Source organism: Phyllobates terribilis, unplaced genomic scaffold, assembly GCF_046119375.1.
Source record: "Phyllobates terribilis strain yellow unplaced genomic scaffold, ASM4611937v1 Scaffold_5__5_contigs__length_657084704, whole genome shotgun sequence".
In the NCBI taxonomy this organism is placed as follows: Eukaryota; Metazoa; Chordata; class Amphibia; order Anura; family Dendrobatidae; genus Phyllobates; species Phyllobates terribilis.
The window spans coordinates 654705363-654729849 of NW_027362765.1; the positions used below are offsets into that span (position 1 = coordinate 654705363).

The 24487-nt window shown below is 45.7% G+C and overlaps 13 non-coding genes and 4 pseudogenes across 13 annotated transcripts; all 17 read left to right on the forward strand.

The window, feature by feature from the left end:
- Nucleotides 1–669: 669 nt before the first annotated feature.
- Nucleotides 670–860, forward strand: LOC141149769 (U2 spliceosomal RNA). Its single transcript, XR_012246055.1, has one exon. It is a non-coding gene; the product is annotated as a U2 spliceosomal RNA (small nuclear RNA).
- Nucleotides 861–1975: 1115 nt separating this feature from the next.
- LOC141149842 (U2 spliceosomal RNA) lies at nt 1976–2166 on the forward strand. The gene has a single exon (XR_012246125.1). It is a non-coding gene; the product is annotated as a U2 spliceosomal RNA (small nuclear RNA).
- A 6175-nt stretch (nt 2167–8341) lies between these two features.
- On the forward strand, nt 8342–8531 carry LOC141150491 (U2 spliceosomal RNA). The gene has a single exon (XR_012246681.1). It is a non-coding gene; the product is annotated as a U2 spliceosomal RNA (small nuclear RNA).
- A 1115-nt stretch (nt 8532–9646) lies between these two features.
- LOC141149004 (U2 spliceosomal RNA) lies at nt 9647–9837 on the forward strand. The gene has a single exon (XR_012245318.1). It is a non-coding gene; the product is annotated as a U2 spliceosomal RNA (small nuclear RNA).
- Nucleotides 9838–10949: 1112 nt separating this feature from the next.
- LOC141149821 (U2 spliceosomal RNA) lies at nt 10950–11140 on the forward strand. The gene has a single exon (XR_012246105.1). It is a non-coding gene; the product is annotated as a U2 spliceosomal RNA (small nuclear RNA).
- A 1115-nt stretch (nt 11141–12255) lies between these two features.
- On the forward strand, nt 12256–12371 carry LOC141151118 (U2 spliceosomal RNA; annotated as a pseudogene).
- A 524-nt stretch (nt 12372–12895) lies between these two features.
- LOC141150191 (U2 spliceosomal RNA) lies at nt 12896–13077 on the forward strand. The gene has a single exon (XR_012246456.1). It is a non-coding gene; the product is annotated as a U2 spliceosomal RNA (small nuclear RNA).
- Nucleotides 13078–14192: 1115 nt separating this feature from the next.
- LOC141149822 (U2 spliceosomal RNA) lies at nt 14193–14383 on the forward strand. The gene has a single exon (XR_012246106.1). It is a non-coding gene; the product is annotated as a U2 spliceosomal RNA (small nuclear RNA).
- Nucleotides 14384–15498: 1115 nt separating this feature from the next.
- Nucleotides 15499–15614, forward strand: LOC141151119 (U2 spliceosomal RNA; annotated as a pseudogene).
- A 524-nt stretch (nt 15615–16138) lies between these two features.
- Nucleotides 16139–16320, forward strand: LOC141150192 (U2 spliceosomal RNA). The gene has a single exon (XR_012246457.1). It is a non-coding gene; the product is annotated as a U2 spliceosomal RNA (small nuclear RNA).
- Nucleotides 16321–17432: 1112 nt separating this feature from the next.
- LOC141149005 (U2 spliceosomal RNA) lies at nt 17433–17623 on the forward strand. Its single transcript, XR_012245319.1, has one exon. It is a non-coding gene; the product is annotated as a U2 spliceosomal RNA (small nuclear RNA).
- Nucleotides 17624–18738: 1115 nt separating this feature from the next.
- LOC141149007 (U2 spliceosomal RNA) lies at nt 18739–18929 on the forward strand. The gene has a single exon (XR_012245321.1). It is a non-coding gene; the product is annotated as a U2 spliceosomal RNA (small nuclear RNA).
- Nucleotides 18930–20044: 1115 nt separating this feature from the next.
- LOC141151121 (U2 spliceosomal RNA) lies at nt 20045–20160 on the forward strand (annotated as a pseudogene).
- A 524-nt stretch (nt 20161–20684) lies between these two features.
- On the forward strand, nt 20685–20866 carry LOC141150193 (U2 spliceosomal RNA). Its single transcript, XR_012246458.1, has one exon. It is a non-coding gene; the product is annotated as a U2 spliceosomal RNA (small nuclear RNA).
- A 1112-nt stretch (nt 20867–21978) lies between these two features.
- Nucleotides 21979–22169, forward strand: LOC141149428 (U2 spliceosomal RNA). The gene has a single exon (XR_012245726.1). It is a non-coding gene; the product is annotated as a U2 spliceosomal RNA (small nuclear RNA).
- Nucleotides 22170–23284: 1115 nt separating this feature from the next.
- On the forward strand, nt 23285–23400 carry LOC141151122 (U2 spliceosomal RNA; annotated as a pseudogene).
- A 524-nt stretch (nt 23401–23924) lies between these two features.
- LOC141150194 (U2 spliceosomal RNA) lies at nt 23925–24106 on the forward strand. The gene has a single exon (XR_012246459.1). It is a non-coding gene; the product is annotated as a U2 spliceosomal RNA (small nuclear RNA).
- Nucleotides 24107–24487: the final 381 nt, after the last annotated feature.

Here is a 24487-nt window from a genome sequence, read left to right on the forward strand (position 1 = left end):
TGCGCTTAAAATTTCTTTTTTGGTTTGCTACAATGCCTTTTCTGAAACGTTGTCTCCTTCTGCTGGAACACTGACTTCTTTCATTTAATGCCTGCAGACTATAAAAGAGAACCCAACCCAAAAAGTTTGGTTGATTAGTCTGTGGCATTCTGTTAAACTGTTGCTTATGGCGGTCTCTGTGAGCTTCTCAGCGACATTCAGCCAGCCAGGTATCCTGCCTGCAGTAGATGGAATGTGGCAATGGAACGCTGGCTGCGCGTGTCATAATAGGCTCTGAGCCTTTATATACCTGTGCACAGCAGCAGCCACCATCAGTCTGCTGCTGCACAGCCAGCAGCAGCAGCAGGAGAGGTATGTAATCAGGAGCCCTCCTGCTAAGGGTAGACAGCTGCTCGTTCCACCCCACCCCCCGCCTTAATTGGTTCTCCTCCCTTCCAACGGTGTTGAGGCGGGTGGGAACAGCAGGGGGTGAAGGTGCTGTGTTTAAAGAGGTGGAGTTATGCAGATCTAAAACGCGTGGATTGCAGCAGCAGCAAGCCGAAAAGTGCAGGCATGTAAGGGATCTAGAGGTTGACAACATGTCTTCTTAACGGGAGTCCAGGAGCTCATCTCCACAAATGGACTTTTCAGGATCCTTGGTGGCTCCGTAGTTTGAAACCAATTCTGGTTATCGCTTCTCGGCCTTTTGGCTAAGATCAAGAGTAGTATCTGTTCTTATCAGTTTAATATCTGATACGTCCCCTATCTGGGGACCATATATTAAATGGATTTTTAGAACAGGGAGATGGAAAAAGAGCTTGCTCTGTCCACTCCACGCATTGACCTGGTATTGCAGTATCTCCAGGACCGGTGCACCCCTTCTTTAATGCAGTTTCTAAAATCAGAAAGAATTGAATTCAATGTTTTTTGTTCATTTTGCTTGTTTGTTGGATTTTGGGATGGACTCTTTGGCTTTGCTTTTCTTCTCCTCATTGGATTTTTCATGTTCAAAGTTGCAGAAGCCAGATTACAAGCTCATTTTGGTTCAACTTCAGCAACTGTGCATTGCATTGCCATGGAATGTGATGCAATGCTATCTTTCTAGCTCTCCCTTTTTACTTCCTTTTGGATAAACAGACATATTAGGCAAGCATTTTGGAGCTTTCACCTAAATAACTACAGGTGGTGAGATAAGCTGCACAATATAATTGACCTTTCAGTATATTGTTGCACACACACCATCTATTTAGCAAATGCCCTTGTTATCAACAGCAGCCTTTTAAACTCACCTGAGCTAACAGGTATGTGCGCTGGTTACTCTGCTGCGCTTAAAATTTCTTTTTTGGTTTGCTACAATGCCTTTTCTGAAACGTTGTCTCCTTCTGCTGGAACACTGACTTCTTTCATTTAATGCCTGCAGACTATAAAAGAGAACCCAACCCAAAAAGTTTGGTTGATTAGTCTGTGGCATTCTGTTAAACTGTTGCTTATGGCGGTCTCTGTGAGCTTCTCAGCGACATTCAGCCAGCCAGGTATCCTGCCTGCAGTAGATGGAATGTGGCAATGGAACGCTGGCTGCGCGTGTCATAATAGGCTCTGAGCCTTTATATACCTGTGCACAGCAGCAGCCACCTTCAGTCTGCTGCTGGACAGCCAGCAGCAGCAGCAGCAGGAGAGGTATGTAATCAGGAGCCCTCCTGCTAAGGGTAGACAGCTGCTCGTTCCACCCCACCCCCCGCCTTAATTGGTTCTCCTCCCTTCCAACGGTGTTGAGGCGGGTGGGAACAGCAGGGGGTGAAGGTGCTGTGTTTAAAGAGGTGGAGTTATGCAGATCTAAAATGCGTGGATTGCAGCAGCAGCAAGCCGAAAAGTGCAGGCATGTAAGGGATCTAGAGGTTGACAACATGTCTTCTTAACGGGAGTCCAGGAGCTCATCTCCACAAATGGACTTTTCAGGATCCTTGGGTGGCTCCGTAGTTTGAAACCAATTCTGGTTATCGCTTCTCGGCCTTTTGGCTAAGATCAAGTGTAGTATCTGTTCTTATCAGTTTAATATCTGATACGTCCCCTATCTGGGGACCATATATTAAATGGATTTTTAGAACAGGAAGATGGAAAAAGAGCTTGCTCTGTCCACTCCACGCATTGACCTGGTATTGCAGTATCTCCAGGACCGGTGCACCCCTTCTTTAATGCAGTTTCTAAAATCAGAAAGAATTGAATTCAATGTTTTTTGTTCATTTTGCTTGTTTGTCGGATTTTGGGATGGACTCTTTGGCTTTGCTTTTCTTCTCCTCATTGGATTTTTCATGTTCAAAGTTGCAGAAGCCAGATTACAAGCTCATTTTGGTTCAACTTCAGCAACTGTGCATTGCATTGCCATGTAATGTGATGCAATGCTATCTTTCTAGCTCTCCCTTTTTACTTCCTTTTGGATAAACAGACATATTAGGCAAGCATTTTGGAGCTTTCACCTAAATAACTACAGGTGGTGAGATAAGCTGCACAATATAATTGACCTTTCAGTATATTGTTGCACACACACCATCTATTTAGCAAATGCCCTTGTTATCAACAGCAGCCTTTTAAACTCACCTGAGCTAACAGGTATGTGCGCTGGTTACTCTGCTGCGCTTAAAATTTCTTTTTTGGTTTGCTACAATGCCTTTTCTGAAACGTTGTCTCCTTCTGCTGGAACACTGACTTCTTTCATTTAATGCCTGCAGACTATAAAAGAGAACCCAACCCAAAAAGTTTGGTTGATTAGTCTGTGGCATTCTGTTAAACTGTTGCTTATGGCGGTCTCTGTGAGCTTCTCAGCGACATTCAGCCAGCCAGGTATCCTGCCTGCAGTAGATGGAATGTGGCAATGGAACGCTGGCTGCGCGTGTCATAATAGGCTCTGAGCCTTTATATACCTGTGCACAGCAGCAGCCACCTTCAGTCTGCTGCTGGACAGCCAGCAGCAGCAGCAGCAGGAGAGGTATGTAATCAGGAGCCCTCCTGCTAAGGGTAGACAGCTGCTCGTTCCACCCCACCCCCCGCCTTAATTGGTTCTCCTCCCTTCCAACGGTGTTGAGGCGGGTGGGAACAGCAGGGGGTGAAGGTGCTGTGTTTAAAGAGGTGGAGTTATGCAGATCTAAAACGCGTGGATTGCAGCAGCAGCAAGCCGAAAAGTGCAGGCATGTAAGGGATCTAGAGGTTGACAACATGTCTTCTTAACGGGAGTCCAGGAGCTCATCTCCACAAATGGACTTTTCAGGATCCTTGGGTGGCTCCGTAGTTTGAAACCAATTCTGGTTATCGCTTCTCGGCCTTTTGGCACGATCTATCAGGTTTACCTGTGTGGTCTTGCCTGTGAGGTGCTCTTGGTACCCTTTCTCTCGGCCTGGGGGGATCGTTCCTCTTCGGAGGGACTTAACCCCCCTGCTGCTATTGGGAGGAAGGATTAGTCCGGGAGCAACGGGAAGGGATCCCATGAAGGCTTGCGCCTTTCAGAGAGAAGAGTCGGTACGTTCCTGAGTGAAGGATGCCGGCAACGCTCACATATTCATCGGGTGATGCCCGGATGCGGAACACCGTGAGGATTGAAGTTGGAGCAGCATCGAGGATGGAGAAGAATTTGGACTACATCTGCCATAGGATTCTTCTTGGAGTTCTGGAGTTTCGGCGGGAAGACATATTCTGCTTCCAGGACAACGAGTACAAGGGGACATACACCATCACCTTCAAGAGCCAGGGATGCTGTCAGCAACTCGTACAAAAGGTAAACGAGAAAAACTACTTAGATGAGTTGGATGGACTAACCTTTTGTCTCTTGTATGCTTATGACGAGATCCCCATCGTGGTGCATTTCCCGAACCCCTTTGTGGAAGCTGCAGACATCTCGACCTACCTTACCCGCTATTGTGATGATCTGAGATACCTGGGTACTGTGAAGAACGCGGTAGGCTTCTGGTGCGGCAAGAGAAGGTATATGGCCCGTCTAAAGAGGGACCTTAGTGGAGTGGGAGGAATGCTACACCCTCCCTCAACCTTCGTAATCGGTAAGAGCAGAGGCTACTTATTTTATCCTGGAATGCCAGTATGTTGCAGGAACTGTGGACAAATGGGTCATACCCAAACGTCCTGCACGGGCAGGAAAGTAGACCGCTGCAATAATTGCAGCTGTTACGGACATTTAATGAAGGACTGTCCCGCTGGGAGGAAATGTAATCTCTGCGGTGAGGCGGGGCACATGTTCCGAGGATGCCCCAACAGGACCAGGACCAGGACCTACGCAGAAGCTGCATCTTCTGAAGCTGAGCCGATGCGCCCACCGGTCTTCACTGGCAGGCCGGCGTCGGAGGGCGGTTCGAAGGGCGAGAAGGCTGGGATGGAGCAGGGAGCCGGAGGCCCCTCTGGGGCGGCACCTGCATCGAAGTCCCTTAACGATGGGCGGACCTCGCATGGACCGGAGCGGGGGGGTCCTCCTTCTGGGAGGGTATCCTCCGTATCGATGGTTCCCGATACCGATCCTGTTGGGCTGGAGGGTGGTGCCCCTGTGCGGTTGGCTACAGGGGACCACGCAGCGATGGCCTCAGGATCTTCCAGGGCGATTAGCCAGCCAGATGAGGGGGCTTTGCTTCTAGGTGGCGAACATCAGGAAATCTGTGTTGCTGATCTTGTCCTGATGGACCAGTCTCCCCCCCTGGAGGAGGTGGAGGAAGAGGAGGACTGCACCAGTGACCTAGTGGAGTCTGCCCCGAAAAAGAGACGGAATGTCGAATCCCCAGCGTCTCCTGGAATGTGGCTGGGAACCGTGACCTACGAGGGGGCAACCGCCGGCTCACAGAATATCGAGTCGTTTGGGTCTTCTAGCCCGGATGTCCTGGAGCAATTTGATATACAGGACTTTGAGTCAGGTGTCCTCATGGAAGATCCACCACCCTGACCTATGAATGCCCACAATAAGACTTGTCTCACTGAATGTGAGGTCATTAAAGAGCCCAGTTCGTAGGGCTGCTCTATTCAAGTATTTAGAAACCACTGACTTTGACATATGTTTATTACAGGAATGCGGGATACAACATGCACTAAATTATAATGATATCAAGACAGATTGGAGACTGGGGCCCTCCATCTGGTCTGGCTCCAATGACAACAAGTCAGCGGGGGTGGGCTTCCTCTGTCGTGGGAGAAATATTACTATAAATGCTGTCACAGAAATAGTACCAGGCAGAGTGGTTTTAGTGCATTTTAAATTTAATGGTTTTACCCTACGTGTAATGAATATTTATGCTCCCCCTGATAAGCAAGAGAGAATTAATTTATTTGGGATATTGCCATTGTACTGTACTGGGTCATCTCCCCTGGTCGTAGGGGGTGATTTTAATTGTCTTTGTGCTAGTGAACAACGAGCAGGGGGTGACCCTTTACGCAAATTGGATAAGTCATGTCATCTATTGAAAGATTTTATAACTGATTTTAAATTATGCGATGCGTGGAGGTCACTCCTGCCGACGGACCCTGGTTATACGTGGTCCGGAAGAGGGGTGTCCTCCAGGATCGATTTTATTTTCCTATCAGATGATTTTAACCCTGTAAAATGTGTTTTAACATCAAATATATTTTCTGACCATAAGGGCTTGGAGGTGCATCTAGAATACCGGGATGAACAGAGGGTCAACAGGGGCCTCTGGCGTCTAAGTACTTACCTGCTGGAGGACCCTCTGATTCGACAAGACTTTGGTAAAGCCTATCAAGCCTGGCGGCGACAAAAACCTTCTGATGCCCCTATGGTAACCTGGTGGGAAAATTTGAAAAAAAAAGTCAGAATGTTTTTTATAAAAGCAGGGAGACGTAAAGCTAGAGAGAAAAAAAGATGTTTTAGTGATCTTAACACCAAACTGCAAACACTTTTTAAATTCAAAGAGCTAGGGGTGGAGGTGGGAGATGATATTGCTAGCCTAAAAACTGAAATTCAGAACTGCATAGACACAAAGGGGAAAGAGATTATTTTTAACTCTAGAGTGCAGCACTTGGAGGAGGGGGAGAAGTGCTCTCGCTTCTTCTTCAAAAAAGTCATGGATAAAAGAGAAGTGATCACAAATCTAGAGGGTGAAACATCTATGCAGGGAATGTTGAATGCTACTTTTAACTTTTATAAGCATCTTTTTAGTAAAAAGTGTATAGATGAGTCCTTTTTATCTGATGCTCTTAATGATCTCGATTTTAAGTTAAATTTTACAGACCAGGAGTTTTTAGAACGCGATATTGTTTTAGAGGAATTATTTTATGTTTTTAAAAGTTTCTCTAAGGGTAAAGCACCTGGGTGTGATGGACTACCTGTAGAATTTTACCTTACTTTTTGGGACATTTTAAAAGAGGACCTTTTTATGCTTTTTAAAGAAGTTTTTATTTGTGAACAGTTGCCATTTTCGTGGAGGAGAGGAGTGGTGTCTTTGATATATAAAAAAGGTGACCGCAGTACTCTAGCGAATTGGAGACCCATAACTCTCCTAAATGTTGATTACAAGGTACTTGCTAAGGTGGTTGCAGACCGGCTCAGGAGTGTCATTGCCAAACTAATCCAGCCTGAGCAGGTTTGTAGTGTACCAGGCAGAAGTATTTCAGAGGTTTTAAACGTATTAAGGGATGTAATTTGGTATTCCAGAGACCGGGGTCAAAATGTAGCTCTTTTAGCCCTAGATTTTGAAAAAGCTTTCGATAGAGTCTCTCATAGATTTCTTTTTAGAGTTTTAAAAAGAATGGGTATCCCTAATATGCTTTTAAATTGTATTAAGATTTTATATAAAAATTGTTTTAGTCAAATTTCTCTTAATGGCTTTTTAACAGATGGAGTTCCCCTTGAGTCCGGAGTGAAGCAGGGATGCCCCTTGTCGCCCATCCTGTTCATCTGCGCCATGGAGCCCCTGCTGAGCGCAATAAGGAAAGACAAAGTGATTAGAGGGGTTCCTGTTCCAGGCGGAGGTGGCAGTGATGTGAGAGTCTTTGGCTACATGGATGACGTGACGGTTGTGTGCGTGGACCCTGCTTCCCTCCGGAGGGCGGTGTTGCGCTTTGAATTTTTTTCCCAGGCATCCGGGTTTAAACTTAATTTAAATAAATCTGAATGTCTGACTTTGGGATCCTGGGACACCGCCCAACTCCCGCAGCTCACTATAAAACGAGACAATGTAAAAATTCTTGGAGTTGTTTTTAACGAGGAGAATGTGGGAACTCAAAGCTGGGAGAATGTCATAGAAAAAATGTCAAAGAAAATATCATTTTGGGGTTTGAGGTCCCTAACAATGGAGGGGAAAATTTTAATTATAAAATCAGTGTTGTTACCCCTCATACTGTATATAGCTATGGTGTACCCCCCCTCTGATGTTTTAATTAAAAAAATGACTAGGATGATCTTTATGTTTTTATGGAACTCCAAAATGGAAAAATTAAGGCGAGAAATAATGAGGAAGAATAAAATGAACGGCGGAAGGGATGTCCCCGATTTACATATTTATTTGTATTTAAATTATTTCTGCTTTTGTTTCAAACATTTTAATGGTAATAGTGCGCTAAGTTATTTTTTAAAATATACTTGTGGGATGATTTTTAAAAGATGGTTTAAGTTGTCGTTGAATTCCCCTGTTTTACTATGCCCCCCCAAACACCAAGCAATCTTAGAAAAGACTGTTCGATTTTATAGCCTTGGTGATTTTAATATGGACATTTTTAAAGACCGCAAGAAGCTTTTATCTTTTCTGAGGAGGAATGAAGATGTGACCCCCATAGTAAATTTCTCAGAAGAGAGATCGAAGCAAGTTTGGAAGAATGTCTTCGGGAAATTCTTAGCAAATGGACATAAGGACATCGCATGGATGGTGGTCCACCAGTGCCTCCCCACCAGAGAATTTCAACACAGGAGAGGCCTGGTGGCCAGAGCCAAATGCCCCAGAGACTCATGTGTTAATGACGAAACCACCTTGCACCTTATGTGGAATTGCCCATTTGCACAGGAACTTTGGCACAAAGTTGGGATTCTTTTAAAATGGACTTGCGGTTTAAGAGATTTTAACCATGAATATGTTTTATATGGCCTTTTTAAATGTCCGACCCCTCAACAGTATTGTATATGTTGGTGTATGATTAACTGTTTTAAAGACGCCCTTTGGAAGGCACGCAATATTTTACTTTTTAAACGTGATGCTATTTCTGTGAAGGATTGTCTTAAAATTGCTTTTAGCCAGATGTATATTTATTACTTGAGGGATGTCAAATGTATTGGGAGGAGGGATGCTAATCGTATATGGGGTTTTTATGGGTGGAATTCTGTGTTTTAATAATGTACTGTTTGTGTTGTTGTTTTTGATTGTAAACCATCTTTTACGCACTTAATAAATTATGTTGAAACCTGATCTGTTCTTATCAGTTTAATATCTGATACGTCCCCTATCTGGGGACCATATATTAAATGGATTTTTAGAACAGGGAGATGGAAAAAGAGCTTGCTCTGTCCACTCCACGCATTGACCTGGTATTGCAGTATCTCCAGGACCGGTGCACCCCTTCTTTAATGCAGTTTCTAAAATCAGAAAGAATTGAATTCAATGTTTTTTGTTCATTTTGCTTGTTTGTCGGATTTTGGGATGGACTCTTTGGCTTTGCTTTTCTTCTCCTCATTGGATTTTTCATGTTCAAAGTTGCAGAAGCCAGATTACAAGCTCATTTTGGTTCAACTTCAGCAACTGTGCATTGCATTGCCATGTAATGTGATGAAATGCTATCTTTCTAGCTCTCCCTTTTTACTTCCTTTTGGATAAACAGACATATTAGGCAAGCATTTTGGAGCTTTCACCTAAATAACTACAGGTGGTGAGATAAGCTGCACAATATAATTGACCTTTCAGTATATTGTTGCACACACACCATCTATTTAGCAAATGCCCTTGTTATCAACAGCAGCCTTTTAAACTCACCTGAGCTAACAGGTATGTGCGCTGGTTACTCTGCTGCGCTTAAAATTTCTTTTTTGGTTTGCTACAATGCCTTTTCTGAAACGTTGTCTCCTTCTGCTGGAACACTGACTTCTTTCATTTAATGCCTGCAGACTATAAAAGAGAACCCAACCCAAAAAGTTTGGTTGATTAGTCTGTGGCATTCTGTTAAACTGTTGCTTATGGCGGTCTCTGTGAGCTTCTCAGCGACATTCAGCCAGCCAGGTATCCTGCCTGCAGTAGATGGAATGTGGCAATGGAACGCTGGCTGCGCGTGTCATAATAGGCTCTGAGCCTTTATATACCTGTGCACAGCAGCAGCCACCTTCAGTCTGCTGCTGGACAGCCAGCAGCAGCAGCAGCAGGAGAGGTATGTAATCAGGAGCCCTCCTGCTAAGGGTAGACAGCTGCTCGTTCCACCCCACCCCCCGCCTTAATTGGTTCTCCTCCCTTCCAACGGTGTTGAGGCGGGTGGGAACAGCAGGGGGTGAAGGTGCTGTGTTTAAAGAGGTGGAGTTATGCAGATCTAAAACGCGTGGATTGCAGCAGCAGCAAGCCGAAAAGTGCAGGCATGTAAGGGATCTAGAGGTTGACAACATGTCTTCTTAACGGGAGTCCAGGAGCTCATCTCCACAAATGGACTTTTCAGGATCCTTGGGTGGCTCCGTAGTTTGAAACCAATTCTGGTTATCGCTTCTCGGCCTTTTGGCTAAGATCAAGTGTAGTATCTGTTCTTATCAGTTTAATATCTGATACGTCCCCTATCTGGGGACCATATATTAAATGGATTTTTAGAACAGGGAGATGGAAAAAGAGCTTGCTCTGTCCACTCCACGCATTGACCTGGTATTGCAGTATCTCCAGGACCGGTGCACCCCTTCTTTAATGCAGTTTCTAAAATCAGAAAGAATTGAATTCAATGTTTTTTGTTCATTTTGCTTGTTTGTCGGATTTTGGGATGGACTCTTTGGCTTTGCTTTTCTTCTCCTCATTGGATTTTTCATGTTCAAAGTTGCAGAAGCCAGATTACAAGCTCATTTTGGTTCAACTTCAGCAACTGTGCATTGCATTGCCATGTAATGTGATGCAATGCTATCTTTCTAGCTCTCCCTTTTTACTTCCTTTTGGATAAACAGACATATTAGGCAAGCATTTTGGAGCTTTCACCTAAATAACTACAGGTGGTGAGATAAGCTGCACAATATAATTGACCTTTCAGTATATTGTTGCACACACACCATCTATTTAGCAAATGCCCTTGTTATCAACAGCAGCCTTTTAAACTCACCTGAGCTAACAGGTATGTGCGCTGGTTACTCTGCTGCGCTTAAAATTTCTTTTTTGGTTTGGTACAATGCCTTTTCTGAAACGTTGTCTCCTTCTGCTGGAACACTGACTTCTTTCATTTAATGCCTGCAGACTATAAAAGAGAACCCAACCCAAAAAGTTTGGTTGATTAGTCTGTGGCATTCTGTTAAACTGTTGCTTATGGCGGTCTCTGTGAGCTTCTCAGCGACATTCAGCCAGCCAGGTATCCTGCCTGCAGTAGATGGAATGTGGCAATGGAACGCTGGCTGCGCGTGTCATAATAGGCTCTGAGCCTTTATATACCTGTGCACAGCAGCAGCCACCTTCAGTCTGCTGCTGGACAGCCAGCAGCAGCAGCAGGAGAGGTATGTAATCAGGAGCCCTCCTGCTAAGGGTAGACAGCTGCTCGTTCCACCCCACCCCCCGCCTTAATTGGTTCTCCTCCCTTCCAACGGTGTTGAGGCGTGTGGGAACAGCAGGGGGTGAAGGTGCTGTGTTTAAAGAGGTGGAGTTATGCAGATCTAAAACGCGTGGATTGCAGCAGCAGCAAGCCGAAAAGTGCAGGCATGTAAGGGATCTAGAGGTTGACAACATGTCTTCTTAACGGGAGTCCAGGAGCTCATCTCCACAAATGGACTTTTCAGGATCCTTGGGTGGCTCCGTAGTTTGAAACCAATTCTGGTTATCGCTTCTCGGCCTTTTGGCTAAGATCAAGAGTAGTATCTGTTCTTATCAGTTTAATATCTGATACGTCCCCTATCTGGGGACCATATATTAAATGGATTTTTAGAGCAGGGAGATGGAAAAAGAGCTTGCTCTGTCCACTCCACGCATTGACCTGGTATTGCAGTATCTCCAGGACCGGTGCACCCCTTCTTTAATGCAGTTTCTAAAATCAGAAAGAATTGAATTCAATGTTTTTTGTTCATTTTGCTTGTTTGTCGGATTTTGGGATGGACTCTTTGGCTTTGCTTTTCTTCTCCTCATTGGATTTTTCATGTTCAAAGTTGCAGAAGCCAGATTACAAGCTCATTTTGGTTCAACTTCAGCAACTGTGCATTGCATTGCCATGTAATGTGATGCAATGCTATCTTTCTAGCTCTCCCTTTTTACTTCCTTTTGGATAAACAGACATATTAGGCAAGCATTTTGGAGCTTTCACCTAAATAACTACAGGTGGTGAGATAAGCTGCACAATATAATTGACCTTTCAGTATATTGTTGCACACACACCATCTATTTAGCAAATGCCCTTGTTATCAACAGCAGCCTTTTAAACTCACCTGAGCTAACAGGTATGTGCGCTGGTTACTCTGCTGCGCTTAAAATTTCTTTTTTGGTTTGCTACAATGCCTTTTCTGAAACGTTGTCTCCTTCTGCTGGAACACTGACTTCTTTCATTTAATGCCTGCAGACTATAAAAGAGAACCCAACCCAAAAAGTTTGGTTGATTAGTCTGTGGCATTCTGTTAAACTGTTGCTTATGGCGGTCTCTGTGAGCTTCTCAGCGACATTCAGCCAGCCAGGTATCCTGCCTGCAGTAGATGGAATGTGGCAATGGAACGCTGGCTGCGCGTGTCATAATAGGCTCTGAGCCTTTATATACCTGTGCACAGCAGCAGCCACCTTCAGTCTGCTGCTGGACAGCCAGCAGCAGCAGCAGCAGGAGAGGTATGTAATCAGGAGCCCTCCTGCTAAGGGTAGACAGCTGCTCGTTCCACCCCACCCCCCGCCTTAATTGGTTCTCCTCCCTTCCAACGGTGTTGAGGCGGGTGGGAACAGCAGGGGGTGAAGGTGCTGTGTTTAAAGAGGTGGAGTTATGCAGATCTAAAACGCGTGGATTGCAGCAGCAGCAAGCCGAAAAGTGCAGGCATGTAAGGGATCTAGAGGTTGACAACATGTCTTCTTAACGGGAGTCCAGGAGCTCATCTCCACAAATGGACTTTTCAGGATCCTTGGGTGGCTCCGTAGTTTGAAACCAATTCTGGTTATCGCTTCTCGGCCTTTTGGCTAAGATCAAGTGTAGTATCTTTTGAAAAGGCAGTTTTGTCCTTGGGCTGCCCTAGTAAATTGATGCATATTACACACTGGTTTGGTGCACTTGTTAGTACGCCAGGTGGCTCATAGAGTTATCTGATGGAAAACATGGCCCTCCAGGATCGAAGTCACTAGGCTGGGTAAGTGTGAGGGCTTTGGAGCAATGTGCCCCAGGAGTAGGCGCCCTGGTGGGAGTCCAAGCTTACTGGGACTGGGAACCCCAGAAAGACTTGGCTTCGTAGCACGCCGCACCTTTGCCAATCATACTTTCTGAGCAACCCCCCCTATTCCTGGCCTCCGGGCTAGGAAGGAGAATTTTTATAAACCCGGTCGGAGGTCCGGTCAGCTTTGGGCTGAGAAACCAACACAGGCTCCAGCTCCACTAGGGTGGCAGCCTAGATGGAAGCTGGGAGCACGAAAACGGCTCTTCTCCGGCTTCGGCTAGGGAGAGCATCGGAGATCCCTGACCCTCGCTGTGGCCTACTGGCTCGGAGGGATGGGGATGGTTTATTGGGAACCCTCTCCTCCGGGAAGGGTCCACATGAATCCTCACCTCGTGCGCTGTTTTGGTGTGACTTCGGTCACATTTTTCAGTGCCTTGGATGCAGCTTCAATCAAAAAATCTGTTCTTATCAGTTTAATATCTGATACGTCCCCTATCTGGGGACCATATATTAAATGGATTTTTAGAACAGGGAGATGGAAAAAGAGCTTGCTCTGTCCACTCCACGCATTGACCTGGTATTGCAGTATCTCCAGGACCGGTGCACCCCTTCTTTAATGCAGTTTCTAAAATCAGAAAGAATTGAATTCAATGTTTTTTGTTCATTTTGCTTGTTTGTCGGATTTTGGGATGGACTCTTTGGCTTTGCTTTTCTTCTCCTCATTGGATTTTTCATGTTCAAAGTTGCAGAAGCCAGATTACAAGCTCATTTTGGTTCAACTTCAGCAACTGTGCATTGCATTGCCATGTAATGTGATGCAATGCTATCTTTCTAGCTCTCCCTTTTTACTTCCTTTTGGATAAACAGACATATTAGGCAAGCATTTTGGAGCTTTCACCTAAATAACTACAGGTGGTGAGATAAGCTGCACAATATAATTGACCTTTCAGTATATTGTTGCACACACACCATCTATTTAGCAAATGCCCTTGTTATCAACAGCAGCCTTTTAAACTCACCTGAGCTAACAGGTATGTGCGCTGGTTACTCTGCTGCGCTTAAAATTTCTTTTTTGGTTTGCTACAATGCCTTTTCTGAAACGTTGTCTCCTTCTGCTGGAACACTGACTTCTTTCATTTAATGCCTGCAGACTATAAAAGAGAACCCAACCCAAAAAGTTTGGTTGATTAGTCTGTGGCATTCTGTTAAACTGTTGCTTATGGCGGTCTCTGTGAGCTTCTCAGCGACATTCAGCCAGCCAGGTATCCTGCCTGCAGTAGATGGAATGTGGCAATGGAACGCTGGCTGCGCGTGTCATAATAGGCTCTGAGCCTTTATATACCTGTGCACAGCAGCAGCCACCTTCAGTCTGCTGCTGGACAGCCAGCAGCAGCAGCAGCAGGAGAGGTATGTAATCAGGAGCCCTCCTGCTAAGGGTAGACAGCTGCTCGTTCCACCCCACCCCCCGCCTTAATTGGTTCTCCTCCCTTCCAACGGTGTTGAGGCGGGTGGGAACAGCAGGGGGTGAAGGTGCTGTGTTTAAAGAGGTGGAGTTATGCAGATCTAAAACGCGTGGATTGCAGCAGCAGCAAGCCGAAAAGTGCAGGCATGTAAGGGATCTAGAGGTTGACAACATGTCTTCTTAACGGGAGTCCAGGAGCTCATCTCCACAAATGGACTTTTCAGGATCCTTGGGTGGCTCCGTAGTTTGAAACCAATTCTGGTTATCGCTTCTCGGCCTTTTGGCTAAGATCAAGAGTAGTATCTGTTCTTATCAGTTTAATATCTGATACGTCCCCTATCTGGGGACCATATATTAAATGGATTTTTAGAGCAGGGAGATGGAAAAAGAGCTTGCTCTGTCCACTCCACGCATTGACCTGGTATTGCAGTATCTCCAGGACCGGTGCACCCCTTCTTTAATGCAGTTTCTAAAATCAGAAAGAATTGAATTCAATGTTTTTTGTTCATTTTGCTTGTTTGTCGGATTTTGGGATGGACTCTTTGGCTTTGCTTTTCTTCTCCTCATTGGATTTTTCATGTTCAAAGTTGCAGAAGCCAGATTACAAGCTCATTTTGGTTCAACTTCAGCAACTGTGCATTGCATTGCCATGTAATGTGATGCAATGCTATCTTTCTAGCTCTCCCTTTTTACTTCCTTTTGGATAAACAGACATATTAGGCAAGCATTTTGGAGCTTTCACCTAAATAACTACAGGTGGTGAGATAAGCTGCACAATATAATTGACCTTTCAGTATATTGTTGCACACACACCATCTATTTAGCAAATGCCCTTGTTATCAACAGCAGCCTTTTAAACTCACCTGAGCTAACAGGTATGTGCGCTGGTTACTCTGCTGCGCTTAAAATTTCTTTTTTGGTTTGCTACAATGCCTTTTCTGAAACGTTGTCCCCTTCTGCTGGAACACTGACTTCTTTCATTTAATGCCTGCAGACTATAAAAGAGAACCCAACCCAAAAAGTTTGGTTGATTAGTCTGTGGCATTCTGTTAAACTGTTGCTTATGGCGGTCTCTGTGAGCTTCTCAGCGACATTCAGCCAGCCAGGTATCCTGCCTGCAGTAGATGGAATGTGGCAATGGAACGCTGGCTGCGCGTGTCATAATAGGCTCTGAGCCTTTATATACCTGTGCACAGCAGCAGCCACCTTCAGTCTGCTGCTGGACAGCCAGCAGCAGCAGCAGCAGGAGAGGTATGTAATCAGGAGCCCTCCTGCTAAGGGTAGACAGCTGCTCGTTCCACCCCACCCCCCGCCTTAATTGGTTCTCCTCCCTTCCAACGGTGTTGAGGCGGGTGGGAACAGCAGGGGGTGAAGGTGCTGTGTTTAAAGAGGTGGAGTTATGCAGATCTAAAACGCGTGGATTGCAGCAGCAGCAAGCCGAAAAGTGCAGGCATGTAAGGGATCTAGAGGTTGACAACATGTCTTCTTAACGGGAGTCCAGGAGCTCATCTCCACAAATGGACTTTTCAGGATCCTTGGGTGGCTCCGTAGTTTGAAACCAATTCTGGTTATCGCTTCTCGGCCTTTTGGCTAAGATCAAGTGTAGTATCTTTTGAAAAGGCAGTTTTGTCCTTGGGCTGCCCTAGTAAATTGATGCATATTACACACTGGTTTGGTGCACTTGTTAGTACGCCAGGTGGCTCATAGAGTTATCTGATGGAAAACATGGCCCTCCAGGATCGAAGTCACTAGGCTGGGTAAGTGTGAGGGCTTTGGAGCAATGTGCCCCAGGAGTAGGCGCCCTGGTGGGAGTCCAAGCTTACTGGGACTGGGAACCCCAGAAAGACTTGGCTTCGTAGCACGCCGCACCTTTGCCAATCATACTTTCTGAGCAACCCCCCCTATTCCTGGCCTCCGGGCTAGGAAGGAGAATTTTTATAAACCCGGTCGGAGGTCCGGTCAGCTTTGGGCTGAGAAACCAACACAGGCTCCAGCTCCACTAGGGTGGCAGCCTAGATGGAAGCTGGGAGCACGAAAACGGCTCTTCTCCGGCTTCGGCTAGGGAGAGCATCGGAGATCCCTGACCCTCGCTGTGGCCTACTGGCTCGGAGGGATGGGGATGGTTTATTGGGAACCCTCTCCTCCGGGAAGGGTCCACATGAATCCTCACCTCGTGCGCTGTTTTGGTGTGACTTCGGTCACATTTTTCAGTGCCTTGGATGCAGCTTCAATCAAAAAATCTGTTCTTATCAGTTTAATATCTGATACGTCCCCTATCTGGGGACCATATATTAAATGGATTTTTAGAACAGGGAGATGGAAAAAGAGCTTGCTCTGTCCACTCCACGCATTGACCTGGTATTGCAGTATCTCCAGGACCGGTGCACCCCTTCTTTAATGCAGTTTCTAAAATCAGAAAGAATTGAATTCAATGTTTTTTGTTAATTTTGCTTGTTTGTCGGATTTTGGGATGGACTCTTTGGCTTTGCTTTTCTTCTCCTCATTGGATTTTTCATGTTCAAAGTTGCAGAAGCCAGATTACAAGCTCATTTTGGTTCAACTTCAGCAACTGTGCATTGCATTGCCATGTAATGTGATGCAATGCTATCTTTCTAGCTCTCCCTTTTTACTTCCTTTTGGATAAACAGACATATTAGGCAAGCATTTTGGAGCTTTCACCTAAATAACTACAGGTGGTGAGATAAGCTGCACAATATAATTGACCTTTCAGTATATTGTTGCACACACACCATCTATTTAGCAAATGCCCTTGTTATCAACAGCAGCCTTTTAAACTCACCTGAGCTAACAGGTATGTGCGCTGGTTACTCTGCTGCGCTTAAAATTTCTTTTTTGGTTTGCTACAATGCCTTTTCTGAAACGTTGTCTCCTTCTGCTGGAACACTGACTTCTTTCATTTAATGCCTGCAGACTATAAAAGAGAACCCAACCCAAAAAGTTTGGTTGATTAGTCTGTGGCATTCTGTTAAACTGTTGCTTATGGCGGTCTCTGTGAGCTTCTCAGCGACATTCAGCCAGCCAGGTATCCTGCCTGCAGTAGATGGAATGTGGCAATGGAACGCTGGCTGCGCGTGTCATAATAGGCTCTGAGCCTTTATATACCTGTGCACAGCAGCAGCCACCTTCAGTCTGCTGCTGGACAGCCAGCAGCAGCAGCAGGAGAGGTATGTAATCAGGAGCCCTCCTGCTAAGGGTAGACAGCTGCTCGTTCCACCCCACCCCCCGCCTTAATTGGTTCTCCTCCCTTCCAACGGTGTTGAGGCGTGTGGGAACAGCAGGGGGTGAAGGTGCTGTGTTTAAAGAGGTGGAGTTATGCAGATCTAAAACGCGTGGATTGCAGCAGCAGCAAGCCGAAAAGTGCAGGCATGTAAGGGATCTAGAGGTTGACAACATGTCTTCTTAACGGGAGTCCAGGAGCTCATCTCCACAAATGGACTTTTCAGGATCCTTGGGTGGCTCCGTAGTTTGAAACCAATTCTGGTTATCGCTTCTCGGCCTTTTGGCTAAGATCAAGTGTAGTATCTGTTCTTATCAGTTTAATATCTGATACGTCCCCTATCTGGGGACCATATATTAAATGGATTTTTAGAACAGGGAGATGGAAAAAGAGCTTGCTCTGTCCACTCCACGCATTGACCTGGTATTGCAGTATCTCCAGGACCGGTGCACCCCTTCTTTAATGCAGTTTCTAAAATCAGAAAGAATTGAATTCAATGTTTTTTGTTCATTTTGCTTGTTTGTCGGATTTTGGGATGGACTCTTTGGCTTTGCTTTTCTTCTCCTCATTGGATTTTTCATGTTCAAAGTTGCAGAAGCCAGATTACAAGCTCATTTTGGTTCAACTTCAGCAACTGTGCATTGCATTGCCATGTAATGTGATGCAATGCTATCTTTCTAGCTCTCCCTTTTTACTTCCTTTTGGATAAACAGACATATTAGGCAAGCATTTTGGAGCTTTCACCTAAATAACTACAGGTGGTGAGATAAGCTGCACAATATAATTGACCTTTCAGTATATTGTTGCACACACACCATCTATTTAGCAAATGCCCTTGTTATCAACAGCAGCCTTTTAAACTCACCTGAGCTAACAGGTATGTGCGCTGGTTACTCTGCTGCGCTTAAAATTTCTTTTTTGGTTTGCTACAATGCCTTTTCTGAAACGTTGTCTCCTTCTGCTGGAACACTGACTTCTTTCATTTAATGCCTGCAGACTATAAAAGAGAACCCAACCCAAAAAGTTTGGTTGATTAGTCTGTGGCATTCTGTTAAACTGTTGCTTATGGCGGTCTCTGTGAGCTTCTCAGCGACATTCAGCCAGCCAGGTATCCTGCCTGCAGTAGATGGAATGTGGCAATGGAACGCTGGCTGCGCGTGTCATAATAGGCTCTGAGCCTTTATATACCTGTGCACAGCAGCAGCCACCTTCAGTCTGCTGCTGGACAGCCAGCAGCAGCAGCAGCAGGAGAGGTATGTAATCAGGAGCCCTCCTGCTAAGGGTAGACAGCTGCTCGTTCCACCCCACCCCCCGCCTTAATTGGTTCTCCTCCCTTCCAACGGTGTTGAGGCGGGTGGGAACAGCAGGGGGTGAAGGTGCTGTGTTTAAAGAGGTGGAGTTATGCAGATCTAAAACGCGTGGATTGCAGCAGCAGCAAGCCGAAAAGTGCAGGCATGTAAGGGATCTAGAGGTTGACAACATGTCTTCTTAACGGGAGTCCAGGAGCTCATCTCCACAAATGGACTTTTCAGGATCCTTGGGTGGCTCCGTAGTTTGAAACCAATTCTGGTTATCGCTTCTCGGCCTTTTGGCTAAGATCAAGTGTAGTATCTGTTCTTATCAGTTTAATATCTGATACGTCCCCTATCTGGGGACCATATATTAAATGGATTTTTAGAACAGGGAGATGGAAAAAGAGCTTGCTCTGTCCACTCCACGCATTGACCTGGTATTGCAGTATCTCCAGGACCGGTGCACCCCTTCTTTAATGCAGTTTCTAAAATCAGAAAGAATTGAATTCAATGTTTTTTGTTCATTTTGCTTGTTTGTCGGATTTTGGGATGGACTCTTTGGCTTTGCTTTTCTTCTCCTCATTGGATTTTTCATGTTCAAAGTTGCAGAAGCCAGATTACAAGCTCATTTTGGTTCAACTTCAGCAACTGTGCATTGCATTGCCATGTAATGTGATGCAATGCTATCTTTCTAGCTCTCCCTTTTTACTTCCTTTTGGATAAACAGACATATTAGGCAAGCATTTTGGAGCTTTCACCTAAATAACTACAGGTGGTGAGATAAGCTGCACAATATAATTGACCTTTCAGTATATTGTTGCACACACACCATCTATTTAGCAAATGCCCTTGTTATCAACAGCAGCCTTTTAAACTCACCTGAGCTAACAGGTATGTGCGCTGGTTACTCTGCTGCGCTTAAAATTTCTTTTTTGGTTTGCTACAATGCCTTTTCTGAAACGTTGTCCCCTTCTGCTGGAACACTGACTTCTTTCATTTAATGCCTGCAGACTATAAAAGAGAACCCAACCCAAAAAGTTTGGTTGATTAGTCTGTGGCATTCTGTTAAACTGTTGCTTATGGCGGTCTCTGTGAGCTTCTCAGCGACATTCAGCCAGCCAGGTATCCTGCCTGCAGTAGATGGAATGTGGCAATGGAACGCTGGCTGCGCGTGTCATAATAGGCTCTGAGCCTTTATATACCTGTGCACAGCAGCAGCCACCTTCAGTCTGCTGCTGGACAGCCAGCAGCAGCAGCAGCAGGAGAGGTATGTAATCAGGAGCCCTCCTGCTAAGGGTAGACAGCTGCTCGTTCCACCCCACCCCCCGCCTTAATTGGTTCTCCTCCCTTCCAACGGTGTTGAGGCGGGTGGGAACAGCAGGGGGTGAAGGTGCTGTGTTTAAAGAGGTGGAGTTATGCAGATCTAAAACGCGTGGATTGCAGCAGCAGCAAGCCGAAAAGTGCAGGCATGTAAGGGATCTAGAGGTTGACAACATGTCTTCTTAACGGGAGTCCAGGAGCTCATCTCCACAAATGGACTTTTCAGGATCCTTGGGTGGCTCCGTAGTTTGAAACCAATTCTGGTTATCGCTTCTCGGCCTTTTGGCTAAGATCAAGTGTAGTATCTTTTGAAAAGGCAGTTTTGTCCTTGGGCTGCCCTAGTAAATTGATGCATATTACACACTGGTTTGGTGCACTTGTTAGTACGCCAGGTGGCTCATAGAGTTATCTGATGGAAAACATGGCCCTCCAGGATCGAAGTCACTAGGCTGGGTAAGTGTGAGGGCTTTGGAGCAATGTGCCCCAGGAGTAGGCGCCCTGGTGGGAGTCCAAGCTTACTGGGACTGGGAACCCCAGAAAGACTTGGCTTCGTAGCACGCCGCACCTTTGCCAATCATACTTTCTGAGCAACCCCCCCTATTCCTGGCCTCCGGGCTAGGAAGGAGAATTTTTATAAACCCGGTCGGAGGTCCGGTCAGCTTTGGGCTGAGAAACCAACACAGGCTCCAGCTCCACTAGGGTGGCAGCCTAGATGGAAGCTGGGAGCACGAAAACGGCTCTTCTCCGGCTTCGGCTAGGGAGAGCATCGGAGATCCCTGACCCTCGCTGTGGCCTACTGGCTCGGAGGGATGGGGATGGTTTATTGGGAACCCTCTCCTCCGGGAAGGGTCCACATGAATCCTCACCTCGTGCGCTGTTTTGGTGTGACTTCGGTCACATTTTTCAGTGCCTTGGATGCAGCTTCAATCAAAAAATCTGTTCTTATCAGTTTAATATCTGATACGTCCCCTATCTGGGGACCATATATTAAATGGATTTTTAGAACAGGGAGATGGAAAAAGAGCTTGCTCTGTCCACTCCACGCATTGACCTGGTATTGCAGTATCTCCAGGACCGGTGCACCCCTTCTTTAATGCAGTTTCTAAAATCAGAAAGAATTGAATTCAATGTTTTTTGTTCATTTTGCTTGTTTGTCGGATTTTGGGATGGACTCTTTGGCTTTGCTTTTCTTCTCCTCATTGGATTTTTCATGTTCAAAGTTGCAGAAGCCAGATTACAAGCTCATTTTGGTTCAACTTCAGCAACTGTGCATTGCATTGCCATGTAATGTGATGCAATGCTATCTTTCTAGCTCTCCCTTTTTACTTCCTTTTGGATAAACAGACATATTAGGCAAGCATTTTGGAGCTTTCACCTAAATAACTACAGGTGGTGAGATAAGCTGCACAATATAATTGACCTTTCAGTATATTGTTGCACACACACCATCTATTTAGCAAATGCCCTTGTTATCAACAGCAGCCTTTTAAACTCACCTGAGCTAACAGGTATGTGCGCTGGTTACTCTGCTGCGCTTAAAATTTCTTTTTTGGTTTGCTACAATGCCTTTTCTGAAACGTTGTCTCCTTCTGCTGGAACGCTGACTTCTTTCATTTAATGCCTGCAGACTATAAAAGAGAACCCAACCCAAAAAGTTTGGTTGATTAGTCTGTGGCATTCTGTTAAACTGTTGCTTATGGCGGTCTCTGTGAGCTTCTCAGCGACATTCAGCCAGCCAGGTATCCTGCCTGCAGTAGATGGAATGTGGCAATGGAACGCTGGCTGCGCGTGTCATAATAGGCTCTGAGCCTTTATATACCTGTGCACAGCAGCAGCCACCTTCAGTCTGCTGCTGGACAGCCAGCAGCAGCAGCAGGAGAGGTATGTAATCAGGAGCCCTCCTGCTAAGGGTAGACAGCTGCTCGTTCCACCCCACCCCCCGCCTTAATTGGTTCTCCTCCCTTCCAACGGTGTTGAGGCGTGTAGGAACAGCAGGGGGTGAAGGTGCTGTGTTTAAAGAGGTGGAGTTATGCAGATCTAAAACGCGTGGATTGCAGCAGCAGCAAGCCGAAAAGTGCAGGCATGTAAGGGATCTAGAGGTTGACAACATGTCTTCTTAACGGGAGTCCAGGAGCTCATCTCCACAAATGGACTTTTCAGGATCCTTGGGTGGCTCCGTAGTTTGAAACCAATTCTGGTTATCGCTTCTCGGCCTTTTGGCTAAGATCAAGTGTAGTATCTGTTCTTATCAGTTTAATATCTGATACGTCCCCTATCTGGGGACCATATATTAAATGGATTTTTAGAGCAGGGAGATGGAAAAAGAGCTTGCTCTGTCCACTCCACGCATTGACCTGGTATTGCAGTATCTCCAGGACCGGTGCACCCCTTCTTTAATGCAGTTTCTAAAATCAGAAAGAATTGAATTCAATGTTTTTTGTTCATTTTGCTTGTTTGTCGGATTTTGGGATGGACTCTTTGGCTTTGCTTTTCTTCTCCTCATTGGATTTTTCATGTTCAAAGTTGCAGAAGCCAGATTACAAGCTCATTTTGGTTCAACTTCAGCAACTGTGCATTGCATTGCCATGTAATGTGATGCAATGCTATCTTTCTAGCTCTCCCTTTTTACTTCCTTTTGGATAAACAGACATATTAGGCAAGCATTTTGGAGCTTTCACCTAAATAACTACAGGTGGTGAGATAAGCTGCACAATATAATTGACCTTTCAGTATATTGTTGCACACACACCATCTATTTAGCAAATGCCCTTGTTATCAACAGCAGCCTTTTAAACTCACCTGAGCTAACAGGTATGTGCGCTGGTTACTCTGCTGCGCTTAAAATTTCTTTTTTGGTTTGCTACAATGCCTTTTCTGAAACGTTGTCTCCTTCTGCTGGAACACTGACTTCTTTCATTTAATGCCTGCAGACTATAAAAGAGAACCCAACCCAAAAAGTTTGGTTGATTAGTCTGTGGCATTCTGTTAAACTGTTGCTTATGGCGGTCTCTGTGAGCTTCTCAGCGACATTCAGCCAGCCAGGTATCCTGCCTGCAGTAGATGGAATGTGGCAATGGAACGCTGGCTGCGCGTGTCATAATAGGCTCTGAGCCTTTATATACCTGTGCACAGCAGCAGCCACCTTCAGTCTGCTGCTGGACAGCCAGCAGCAGCAGCAGCAGGAGAGGTATGTAATCAGGAGCCCTCCTGCTAAGGGTAGACAGCTGCTCGTTCCACCCCACCCCCCGCCTTAATTGGTTCTCCTCCCTTCCAACGGTGTTGAGGCGGGTGGGAACAGCAGGGGGTGAAGGTGCTGTGTTTAAAGAGGTGGAGTTATGCAGATCTAAAACGCGTGGATTGCAGCAGCAGCAAGCCGAAAAGTGCAGGCATGTAAGGGATCTAGAGGTTGACAACATGTCTTCTTAACGGGAGTCCAGGAGCTCATCTCCACAAATGGACTTTTCAGGATCCTTGGGTGGCTCCGTAGTTTGAAACCAATTCTGGTTATCGCTTCTCGGCCTTTTGGCTAAGATCAAGTGTAGTATCTTTTGAAAAGGCAGTTTTGTCCTTGGGCTGCCCTAGTAAATTGATGCATATTACACACTGGTTTGGTGCACTTGTTAGTACGCCAGGTGGCTCATAGAGTTATCTGATGGAAAACATGGCCCTCCAGGATCGAAGTCACTAGGCTGGGTAAGTGTGAGGGCTTTGGAGCAATGTGCCCCAGGAGTAGGCGCCCTGGTGGGAGTCCAAGCTTACTGGGACTGGGAACCCCAGAAAGACTTGGCTTCGTAGCACGCCGCACCTTTGCCAATCATACTTTCTGAGCAACCCCCCCTATTCCTGGCCTCCGGGCTAGGAAGGAGAATTTTTATAAACCCGGTCGGAGGTCCGGTCAGCTTTGGGCTGAGAAACCAACACAGGCTCCAGCTCCACTAGGGTGGCAGCCTAGATGGAAGCTGGGAGCACGAAAACGGCTCTTCTCCGGCTTCGGCTAGGGAGAGCATCGGAGATCCCTGACCCTCGCTGTGGCCTACTGGCTCGGAGGGATGGGGATGGTTTATTGGGAACCCTCTCCTCCGGGAAGGGTCCACATGAATCCTCACCTCGTGCGCTGTTTTGGTGTGACTTCGGTCACATTTTTCAGTGCCTTGGATGCAGCTTCAATCAAAAAATCTGTTCTTATCAGTTTAATATCTGATACGTCCCCTATCTGGGGACCATATATTAAATGGATTTTTAGAACAGGGAGATGGAAAAAGAGCTTGCTCTGTCCACTCCACGCATTGACCTGGTATTGCAGTATCTCCAGGACCGGTGCACCCCTTCTTTAATGCAGTTTCTAAAATCAGAAAGAATTGAATTCAATGTTTTTTGTTCATTTTGCTTGTTTGTCGGATTTTGGGATGGACTCTTTGGCTTTGCTTTTCTTCTCCTCATTGGATTTTTCATGTTCAAAGTTGCAGAAGCCAGATTACAAGCTCATTTTGGTTCAACTTCAGCAACTGTGCATTGCATTGCCATGTAATGTGATGCAATGCTATCTTTCTAGCTCTCCCTTTTTACTTCCTTTTGGATAAACAGACATATTAGGCAAGCATTTTGGAGCTTTCACCTAAATAACTACAGGTGGTGAGATAAGCTGCACAATATAATTGACCTTTCAGTATATTGTTGCACACACACCATCTATTTAGCAAATGCCCTTG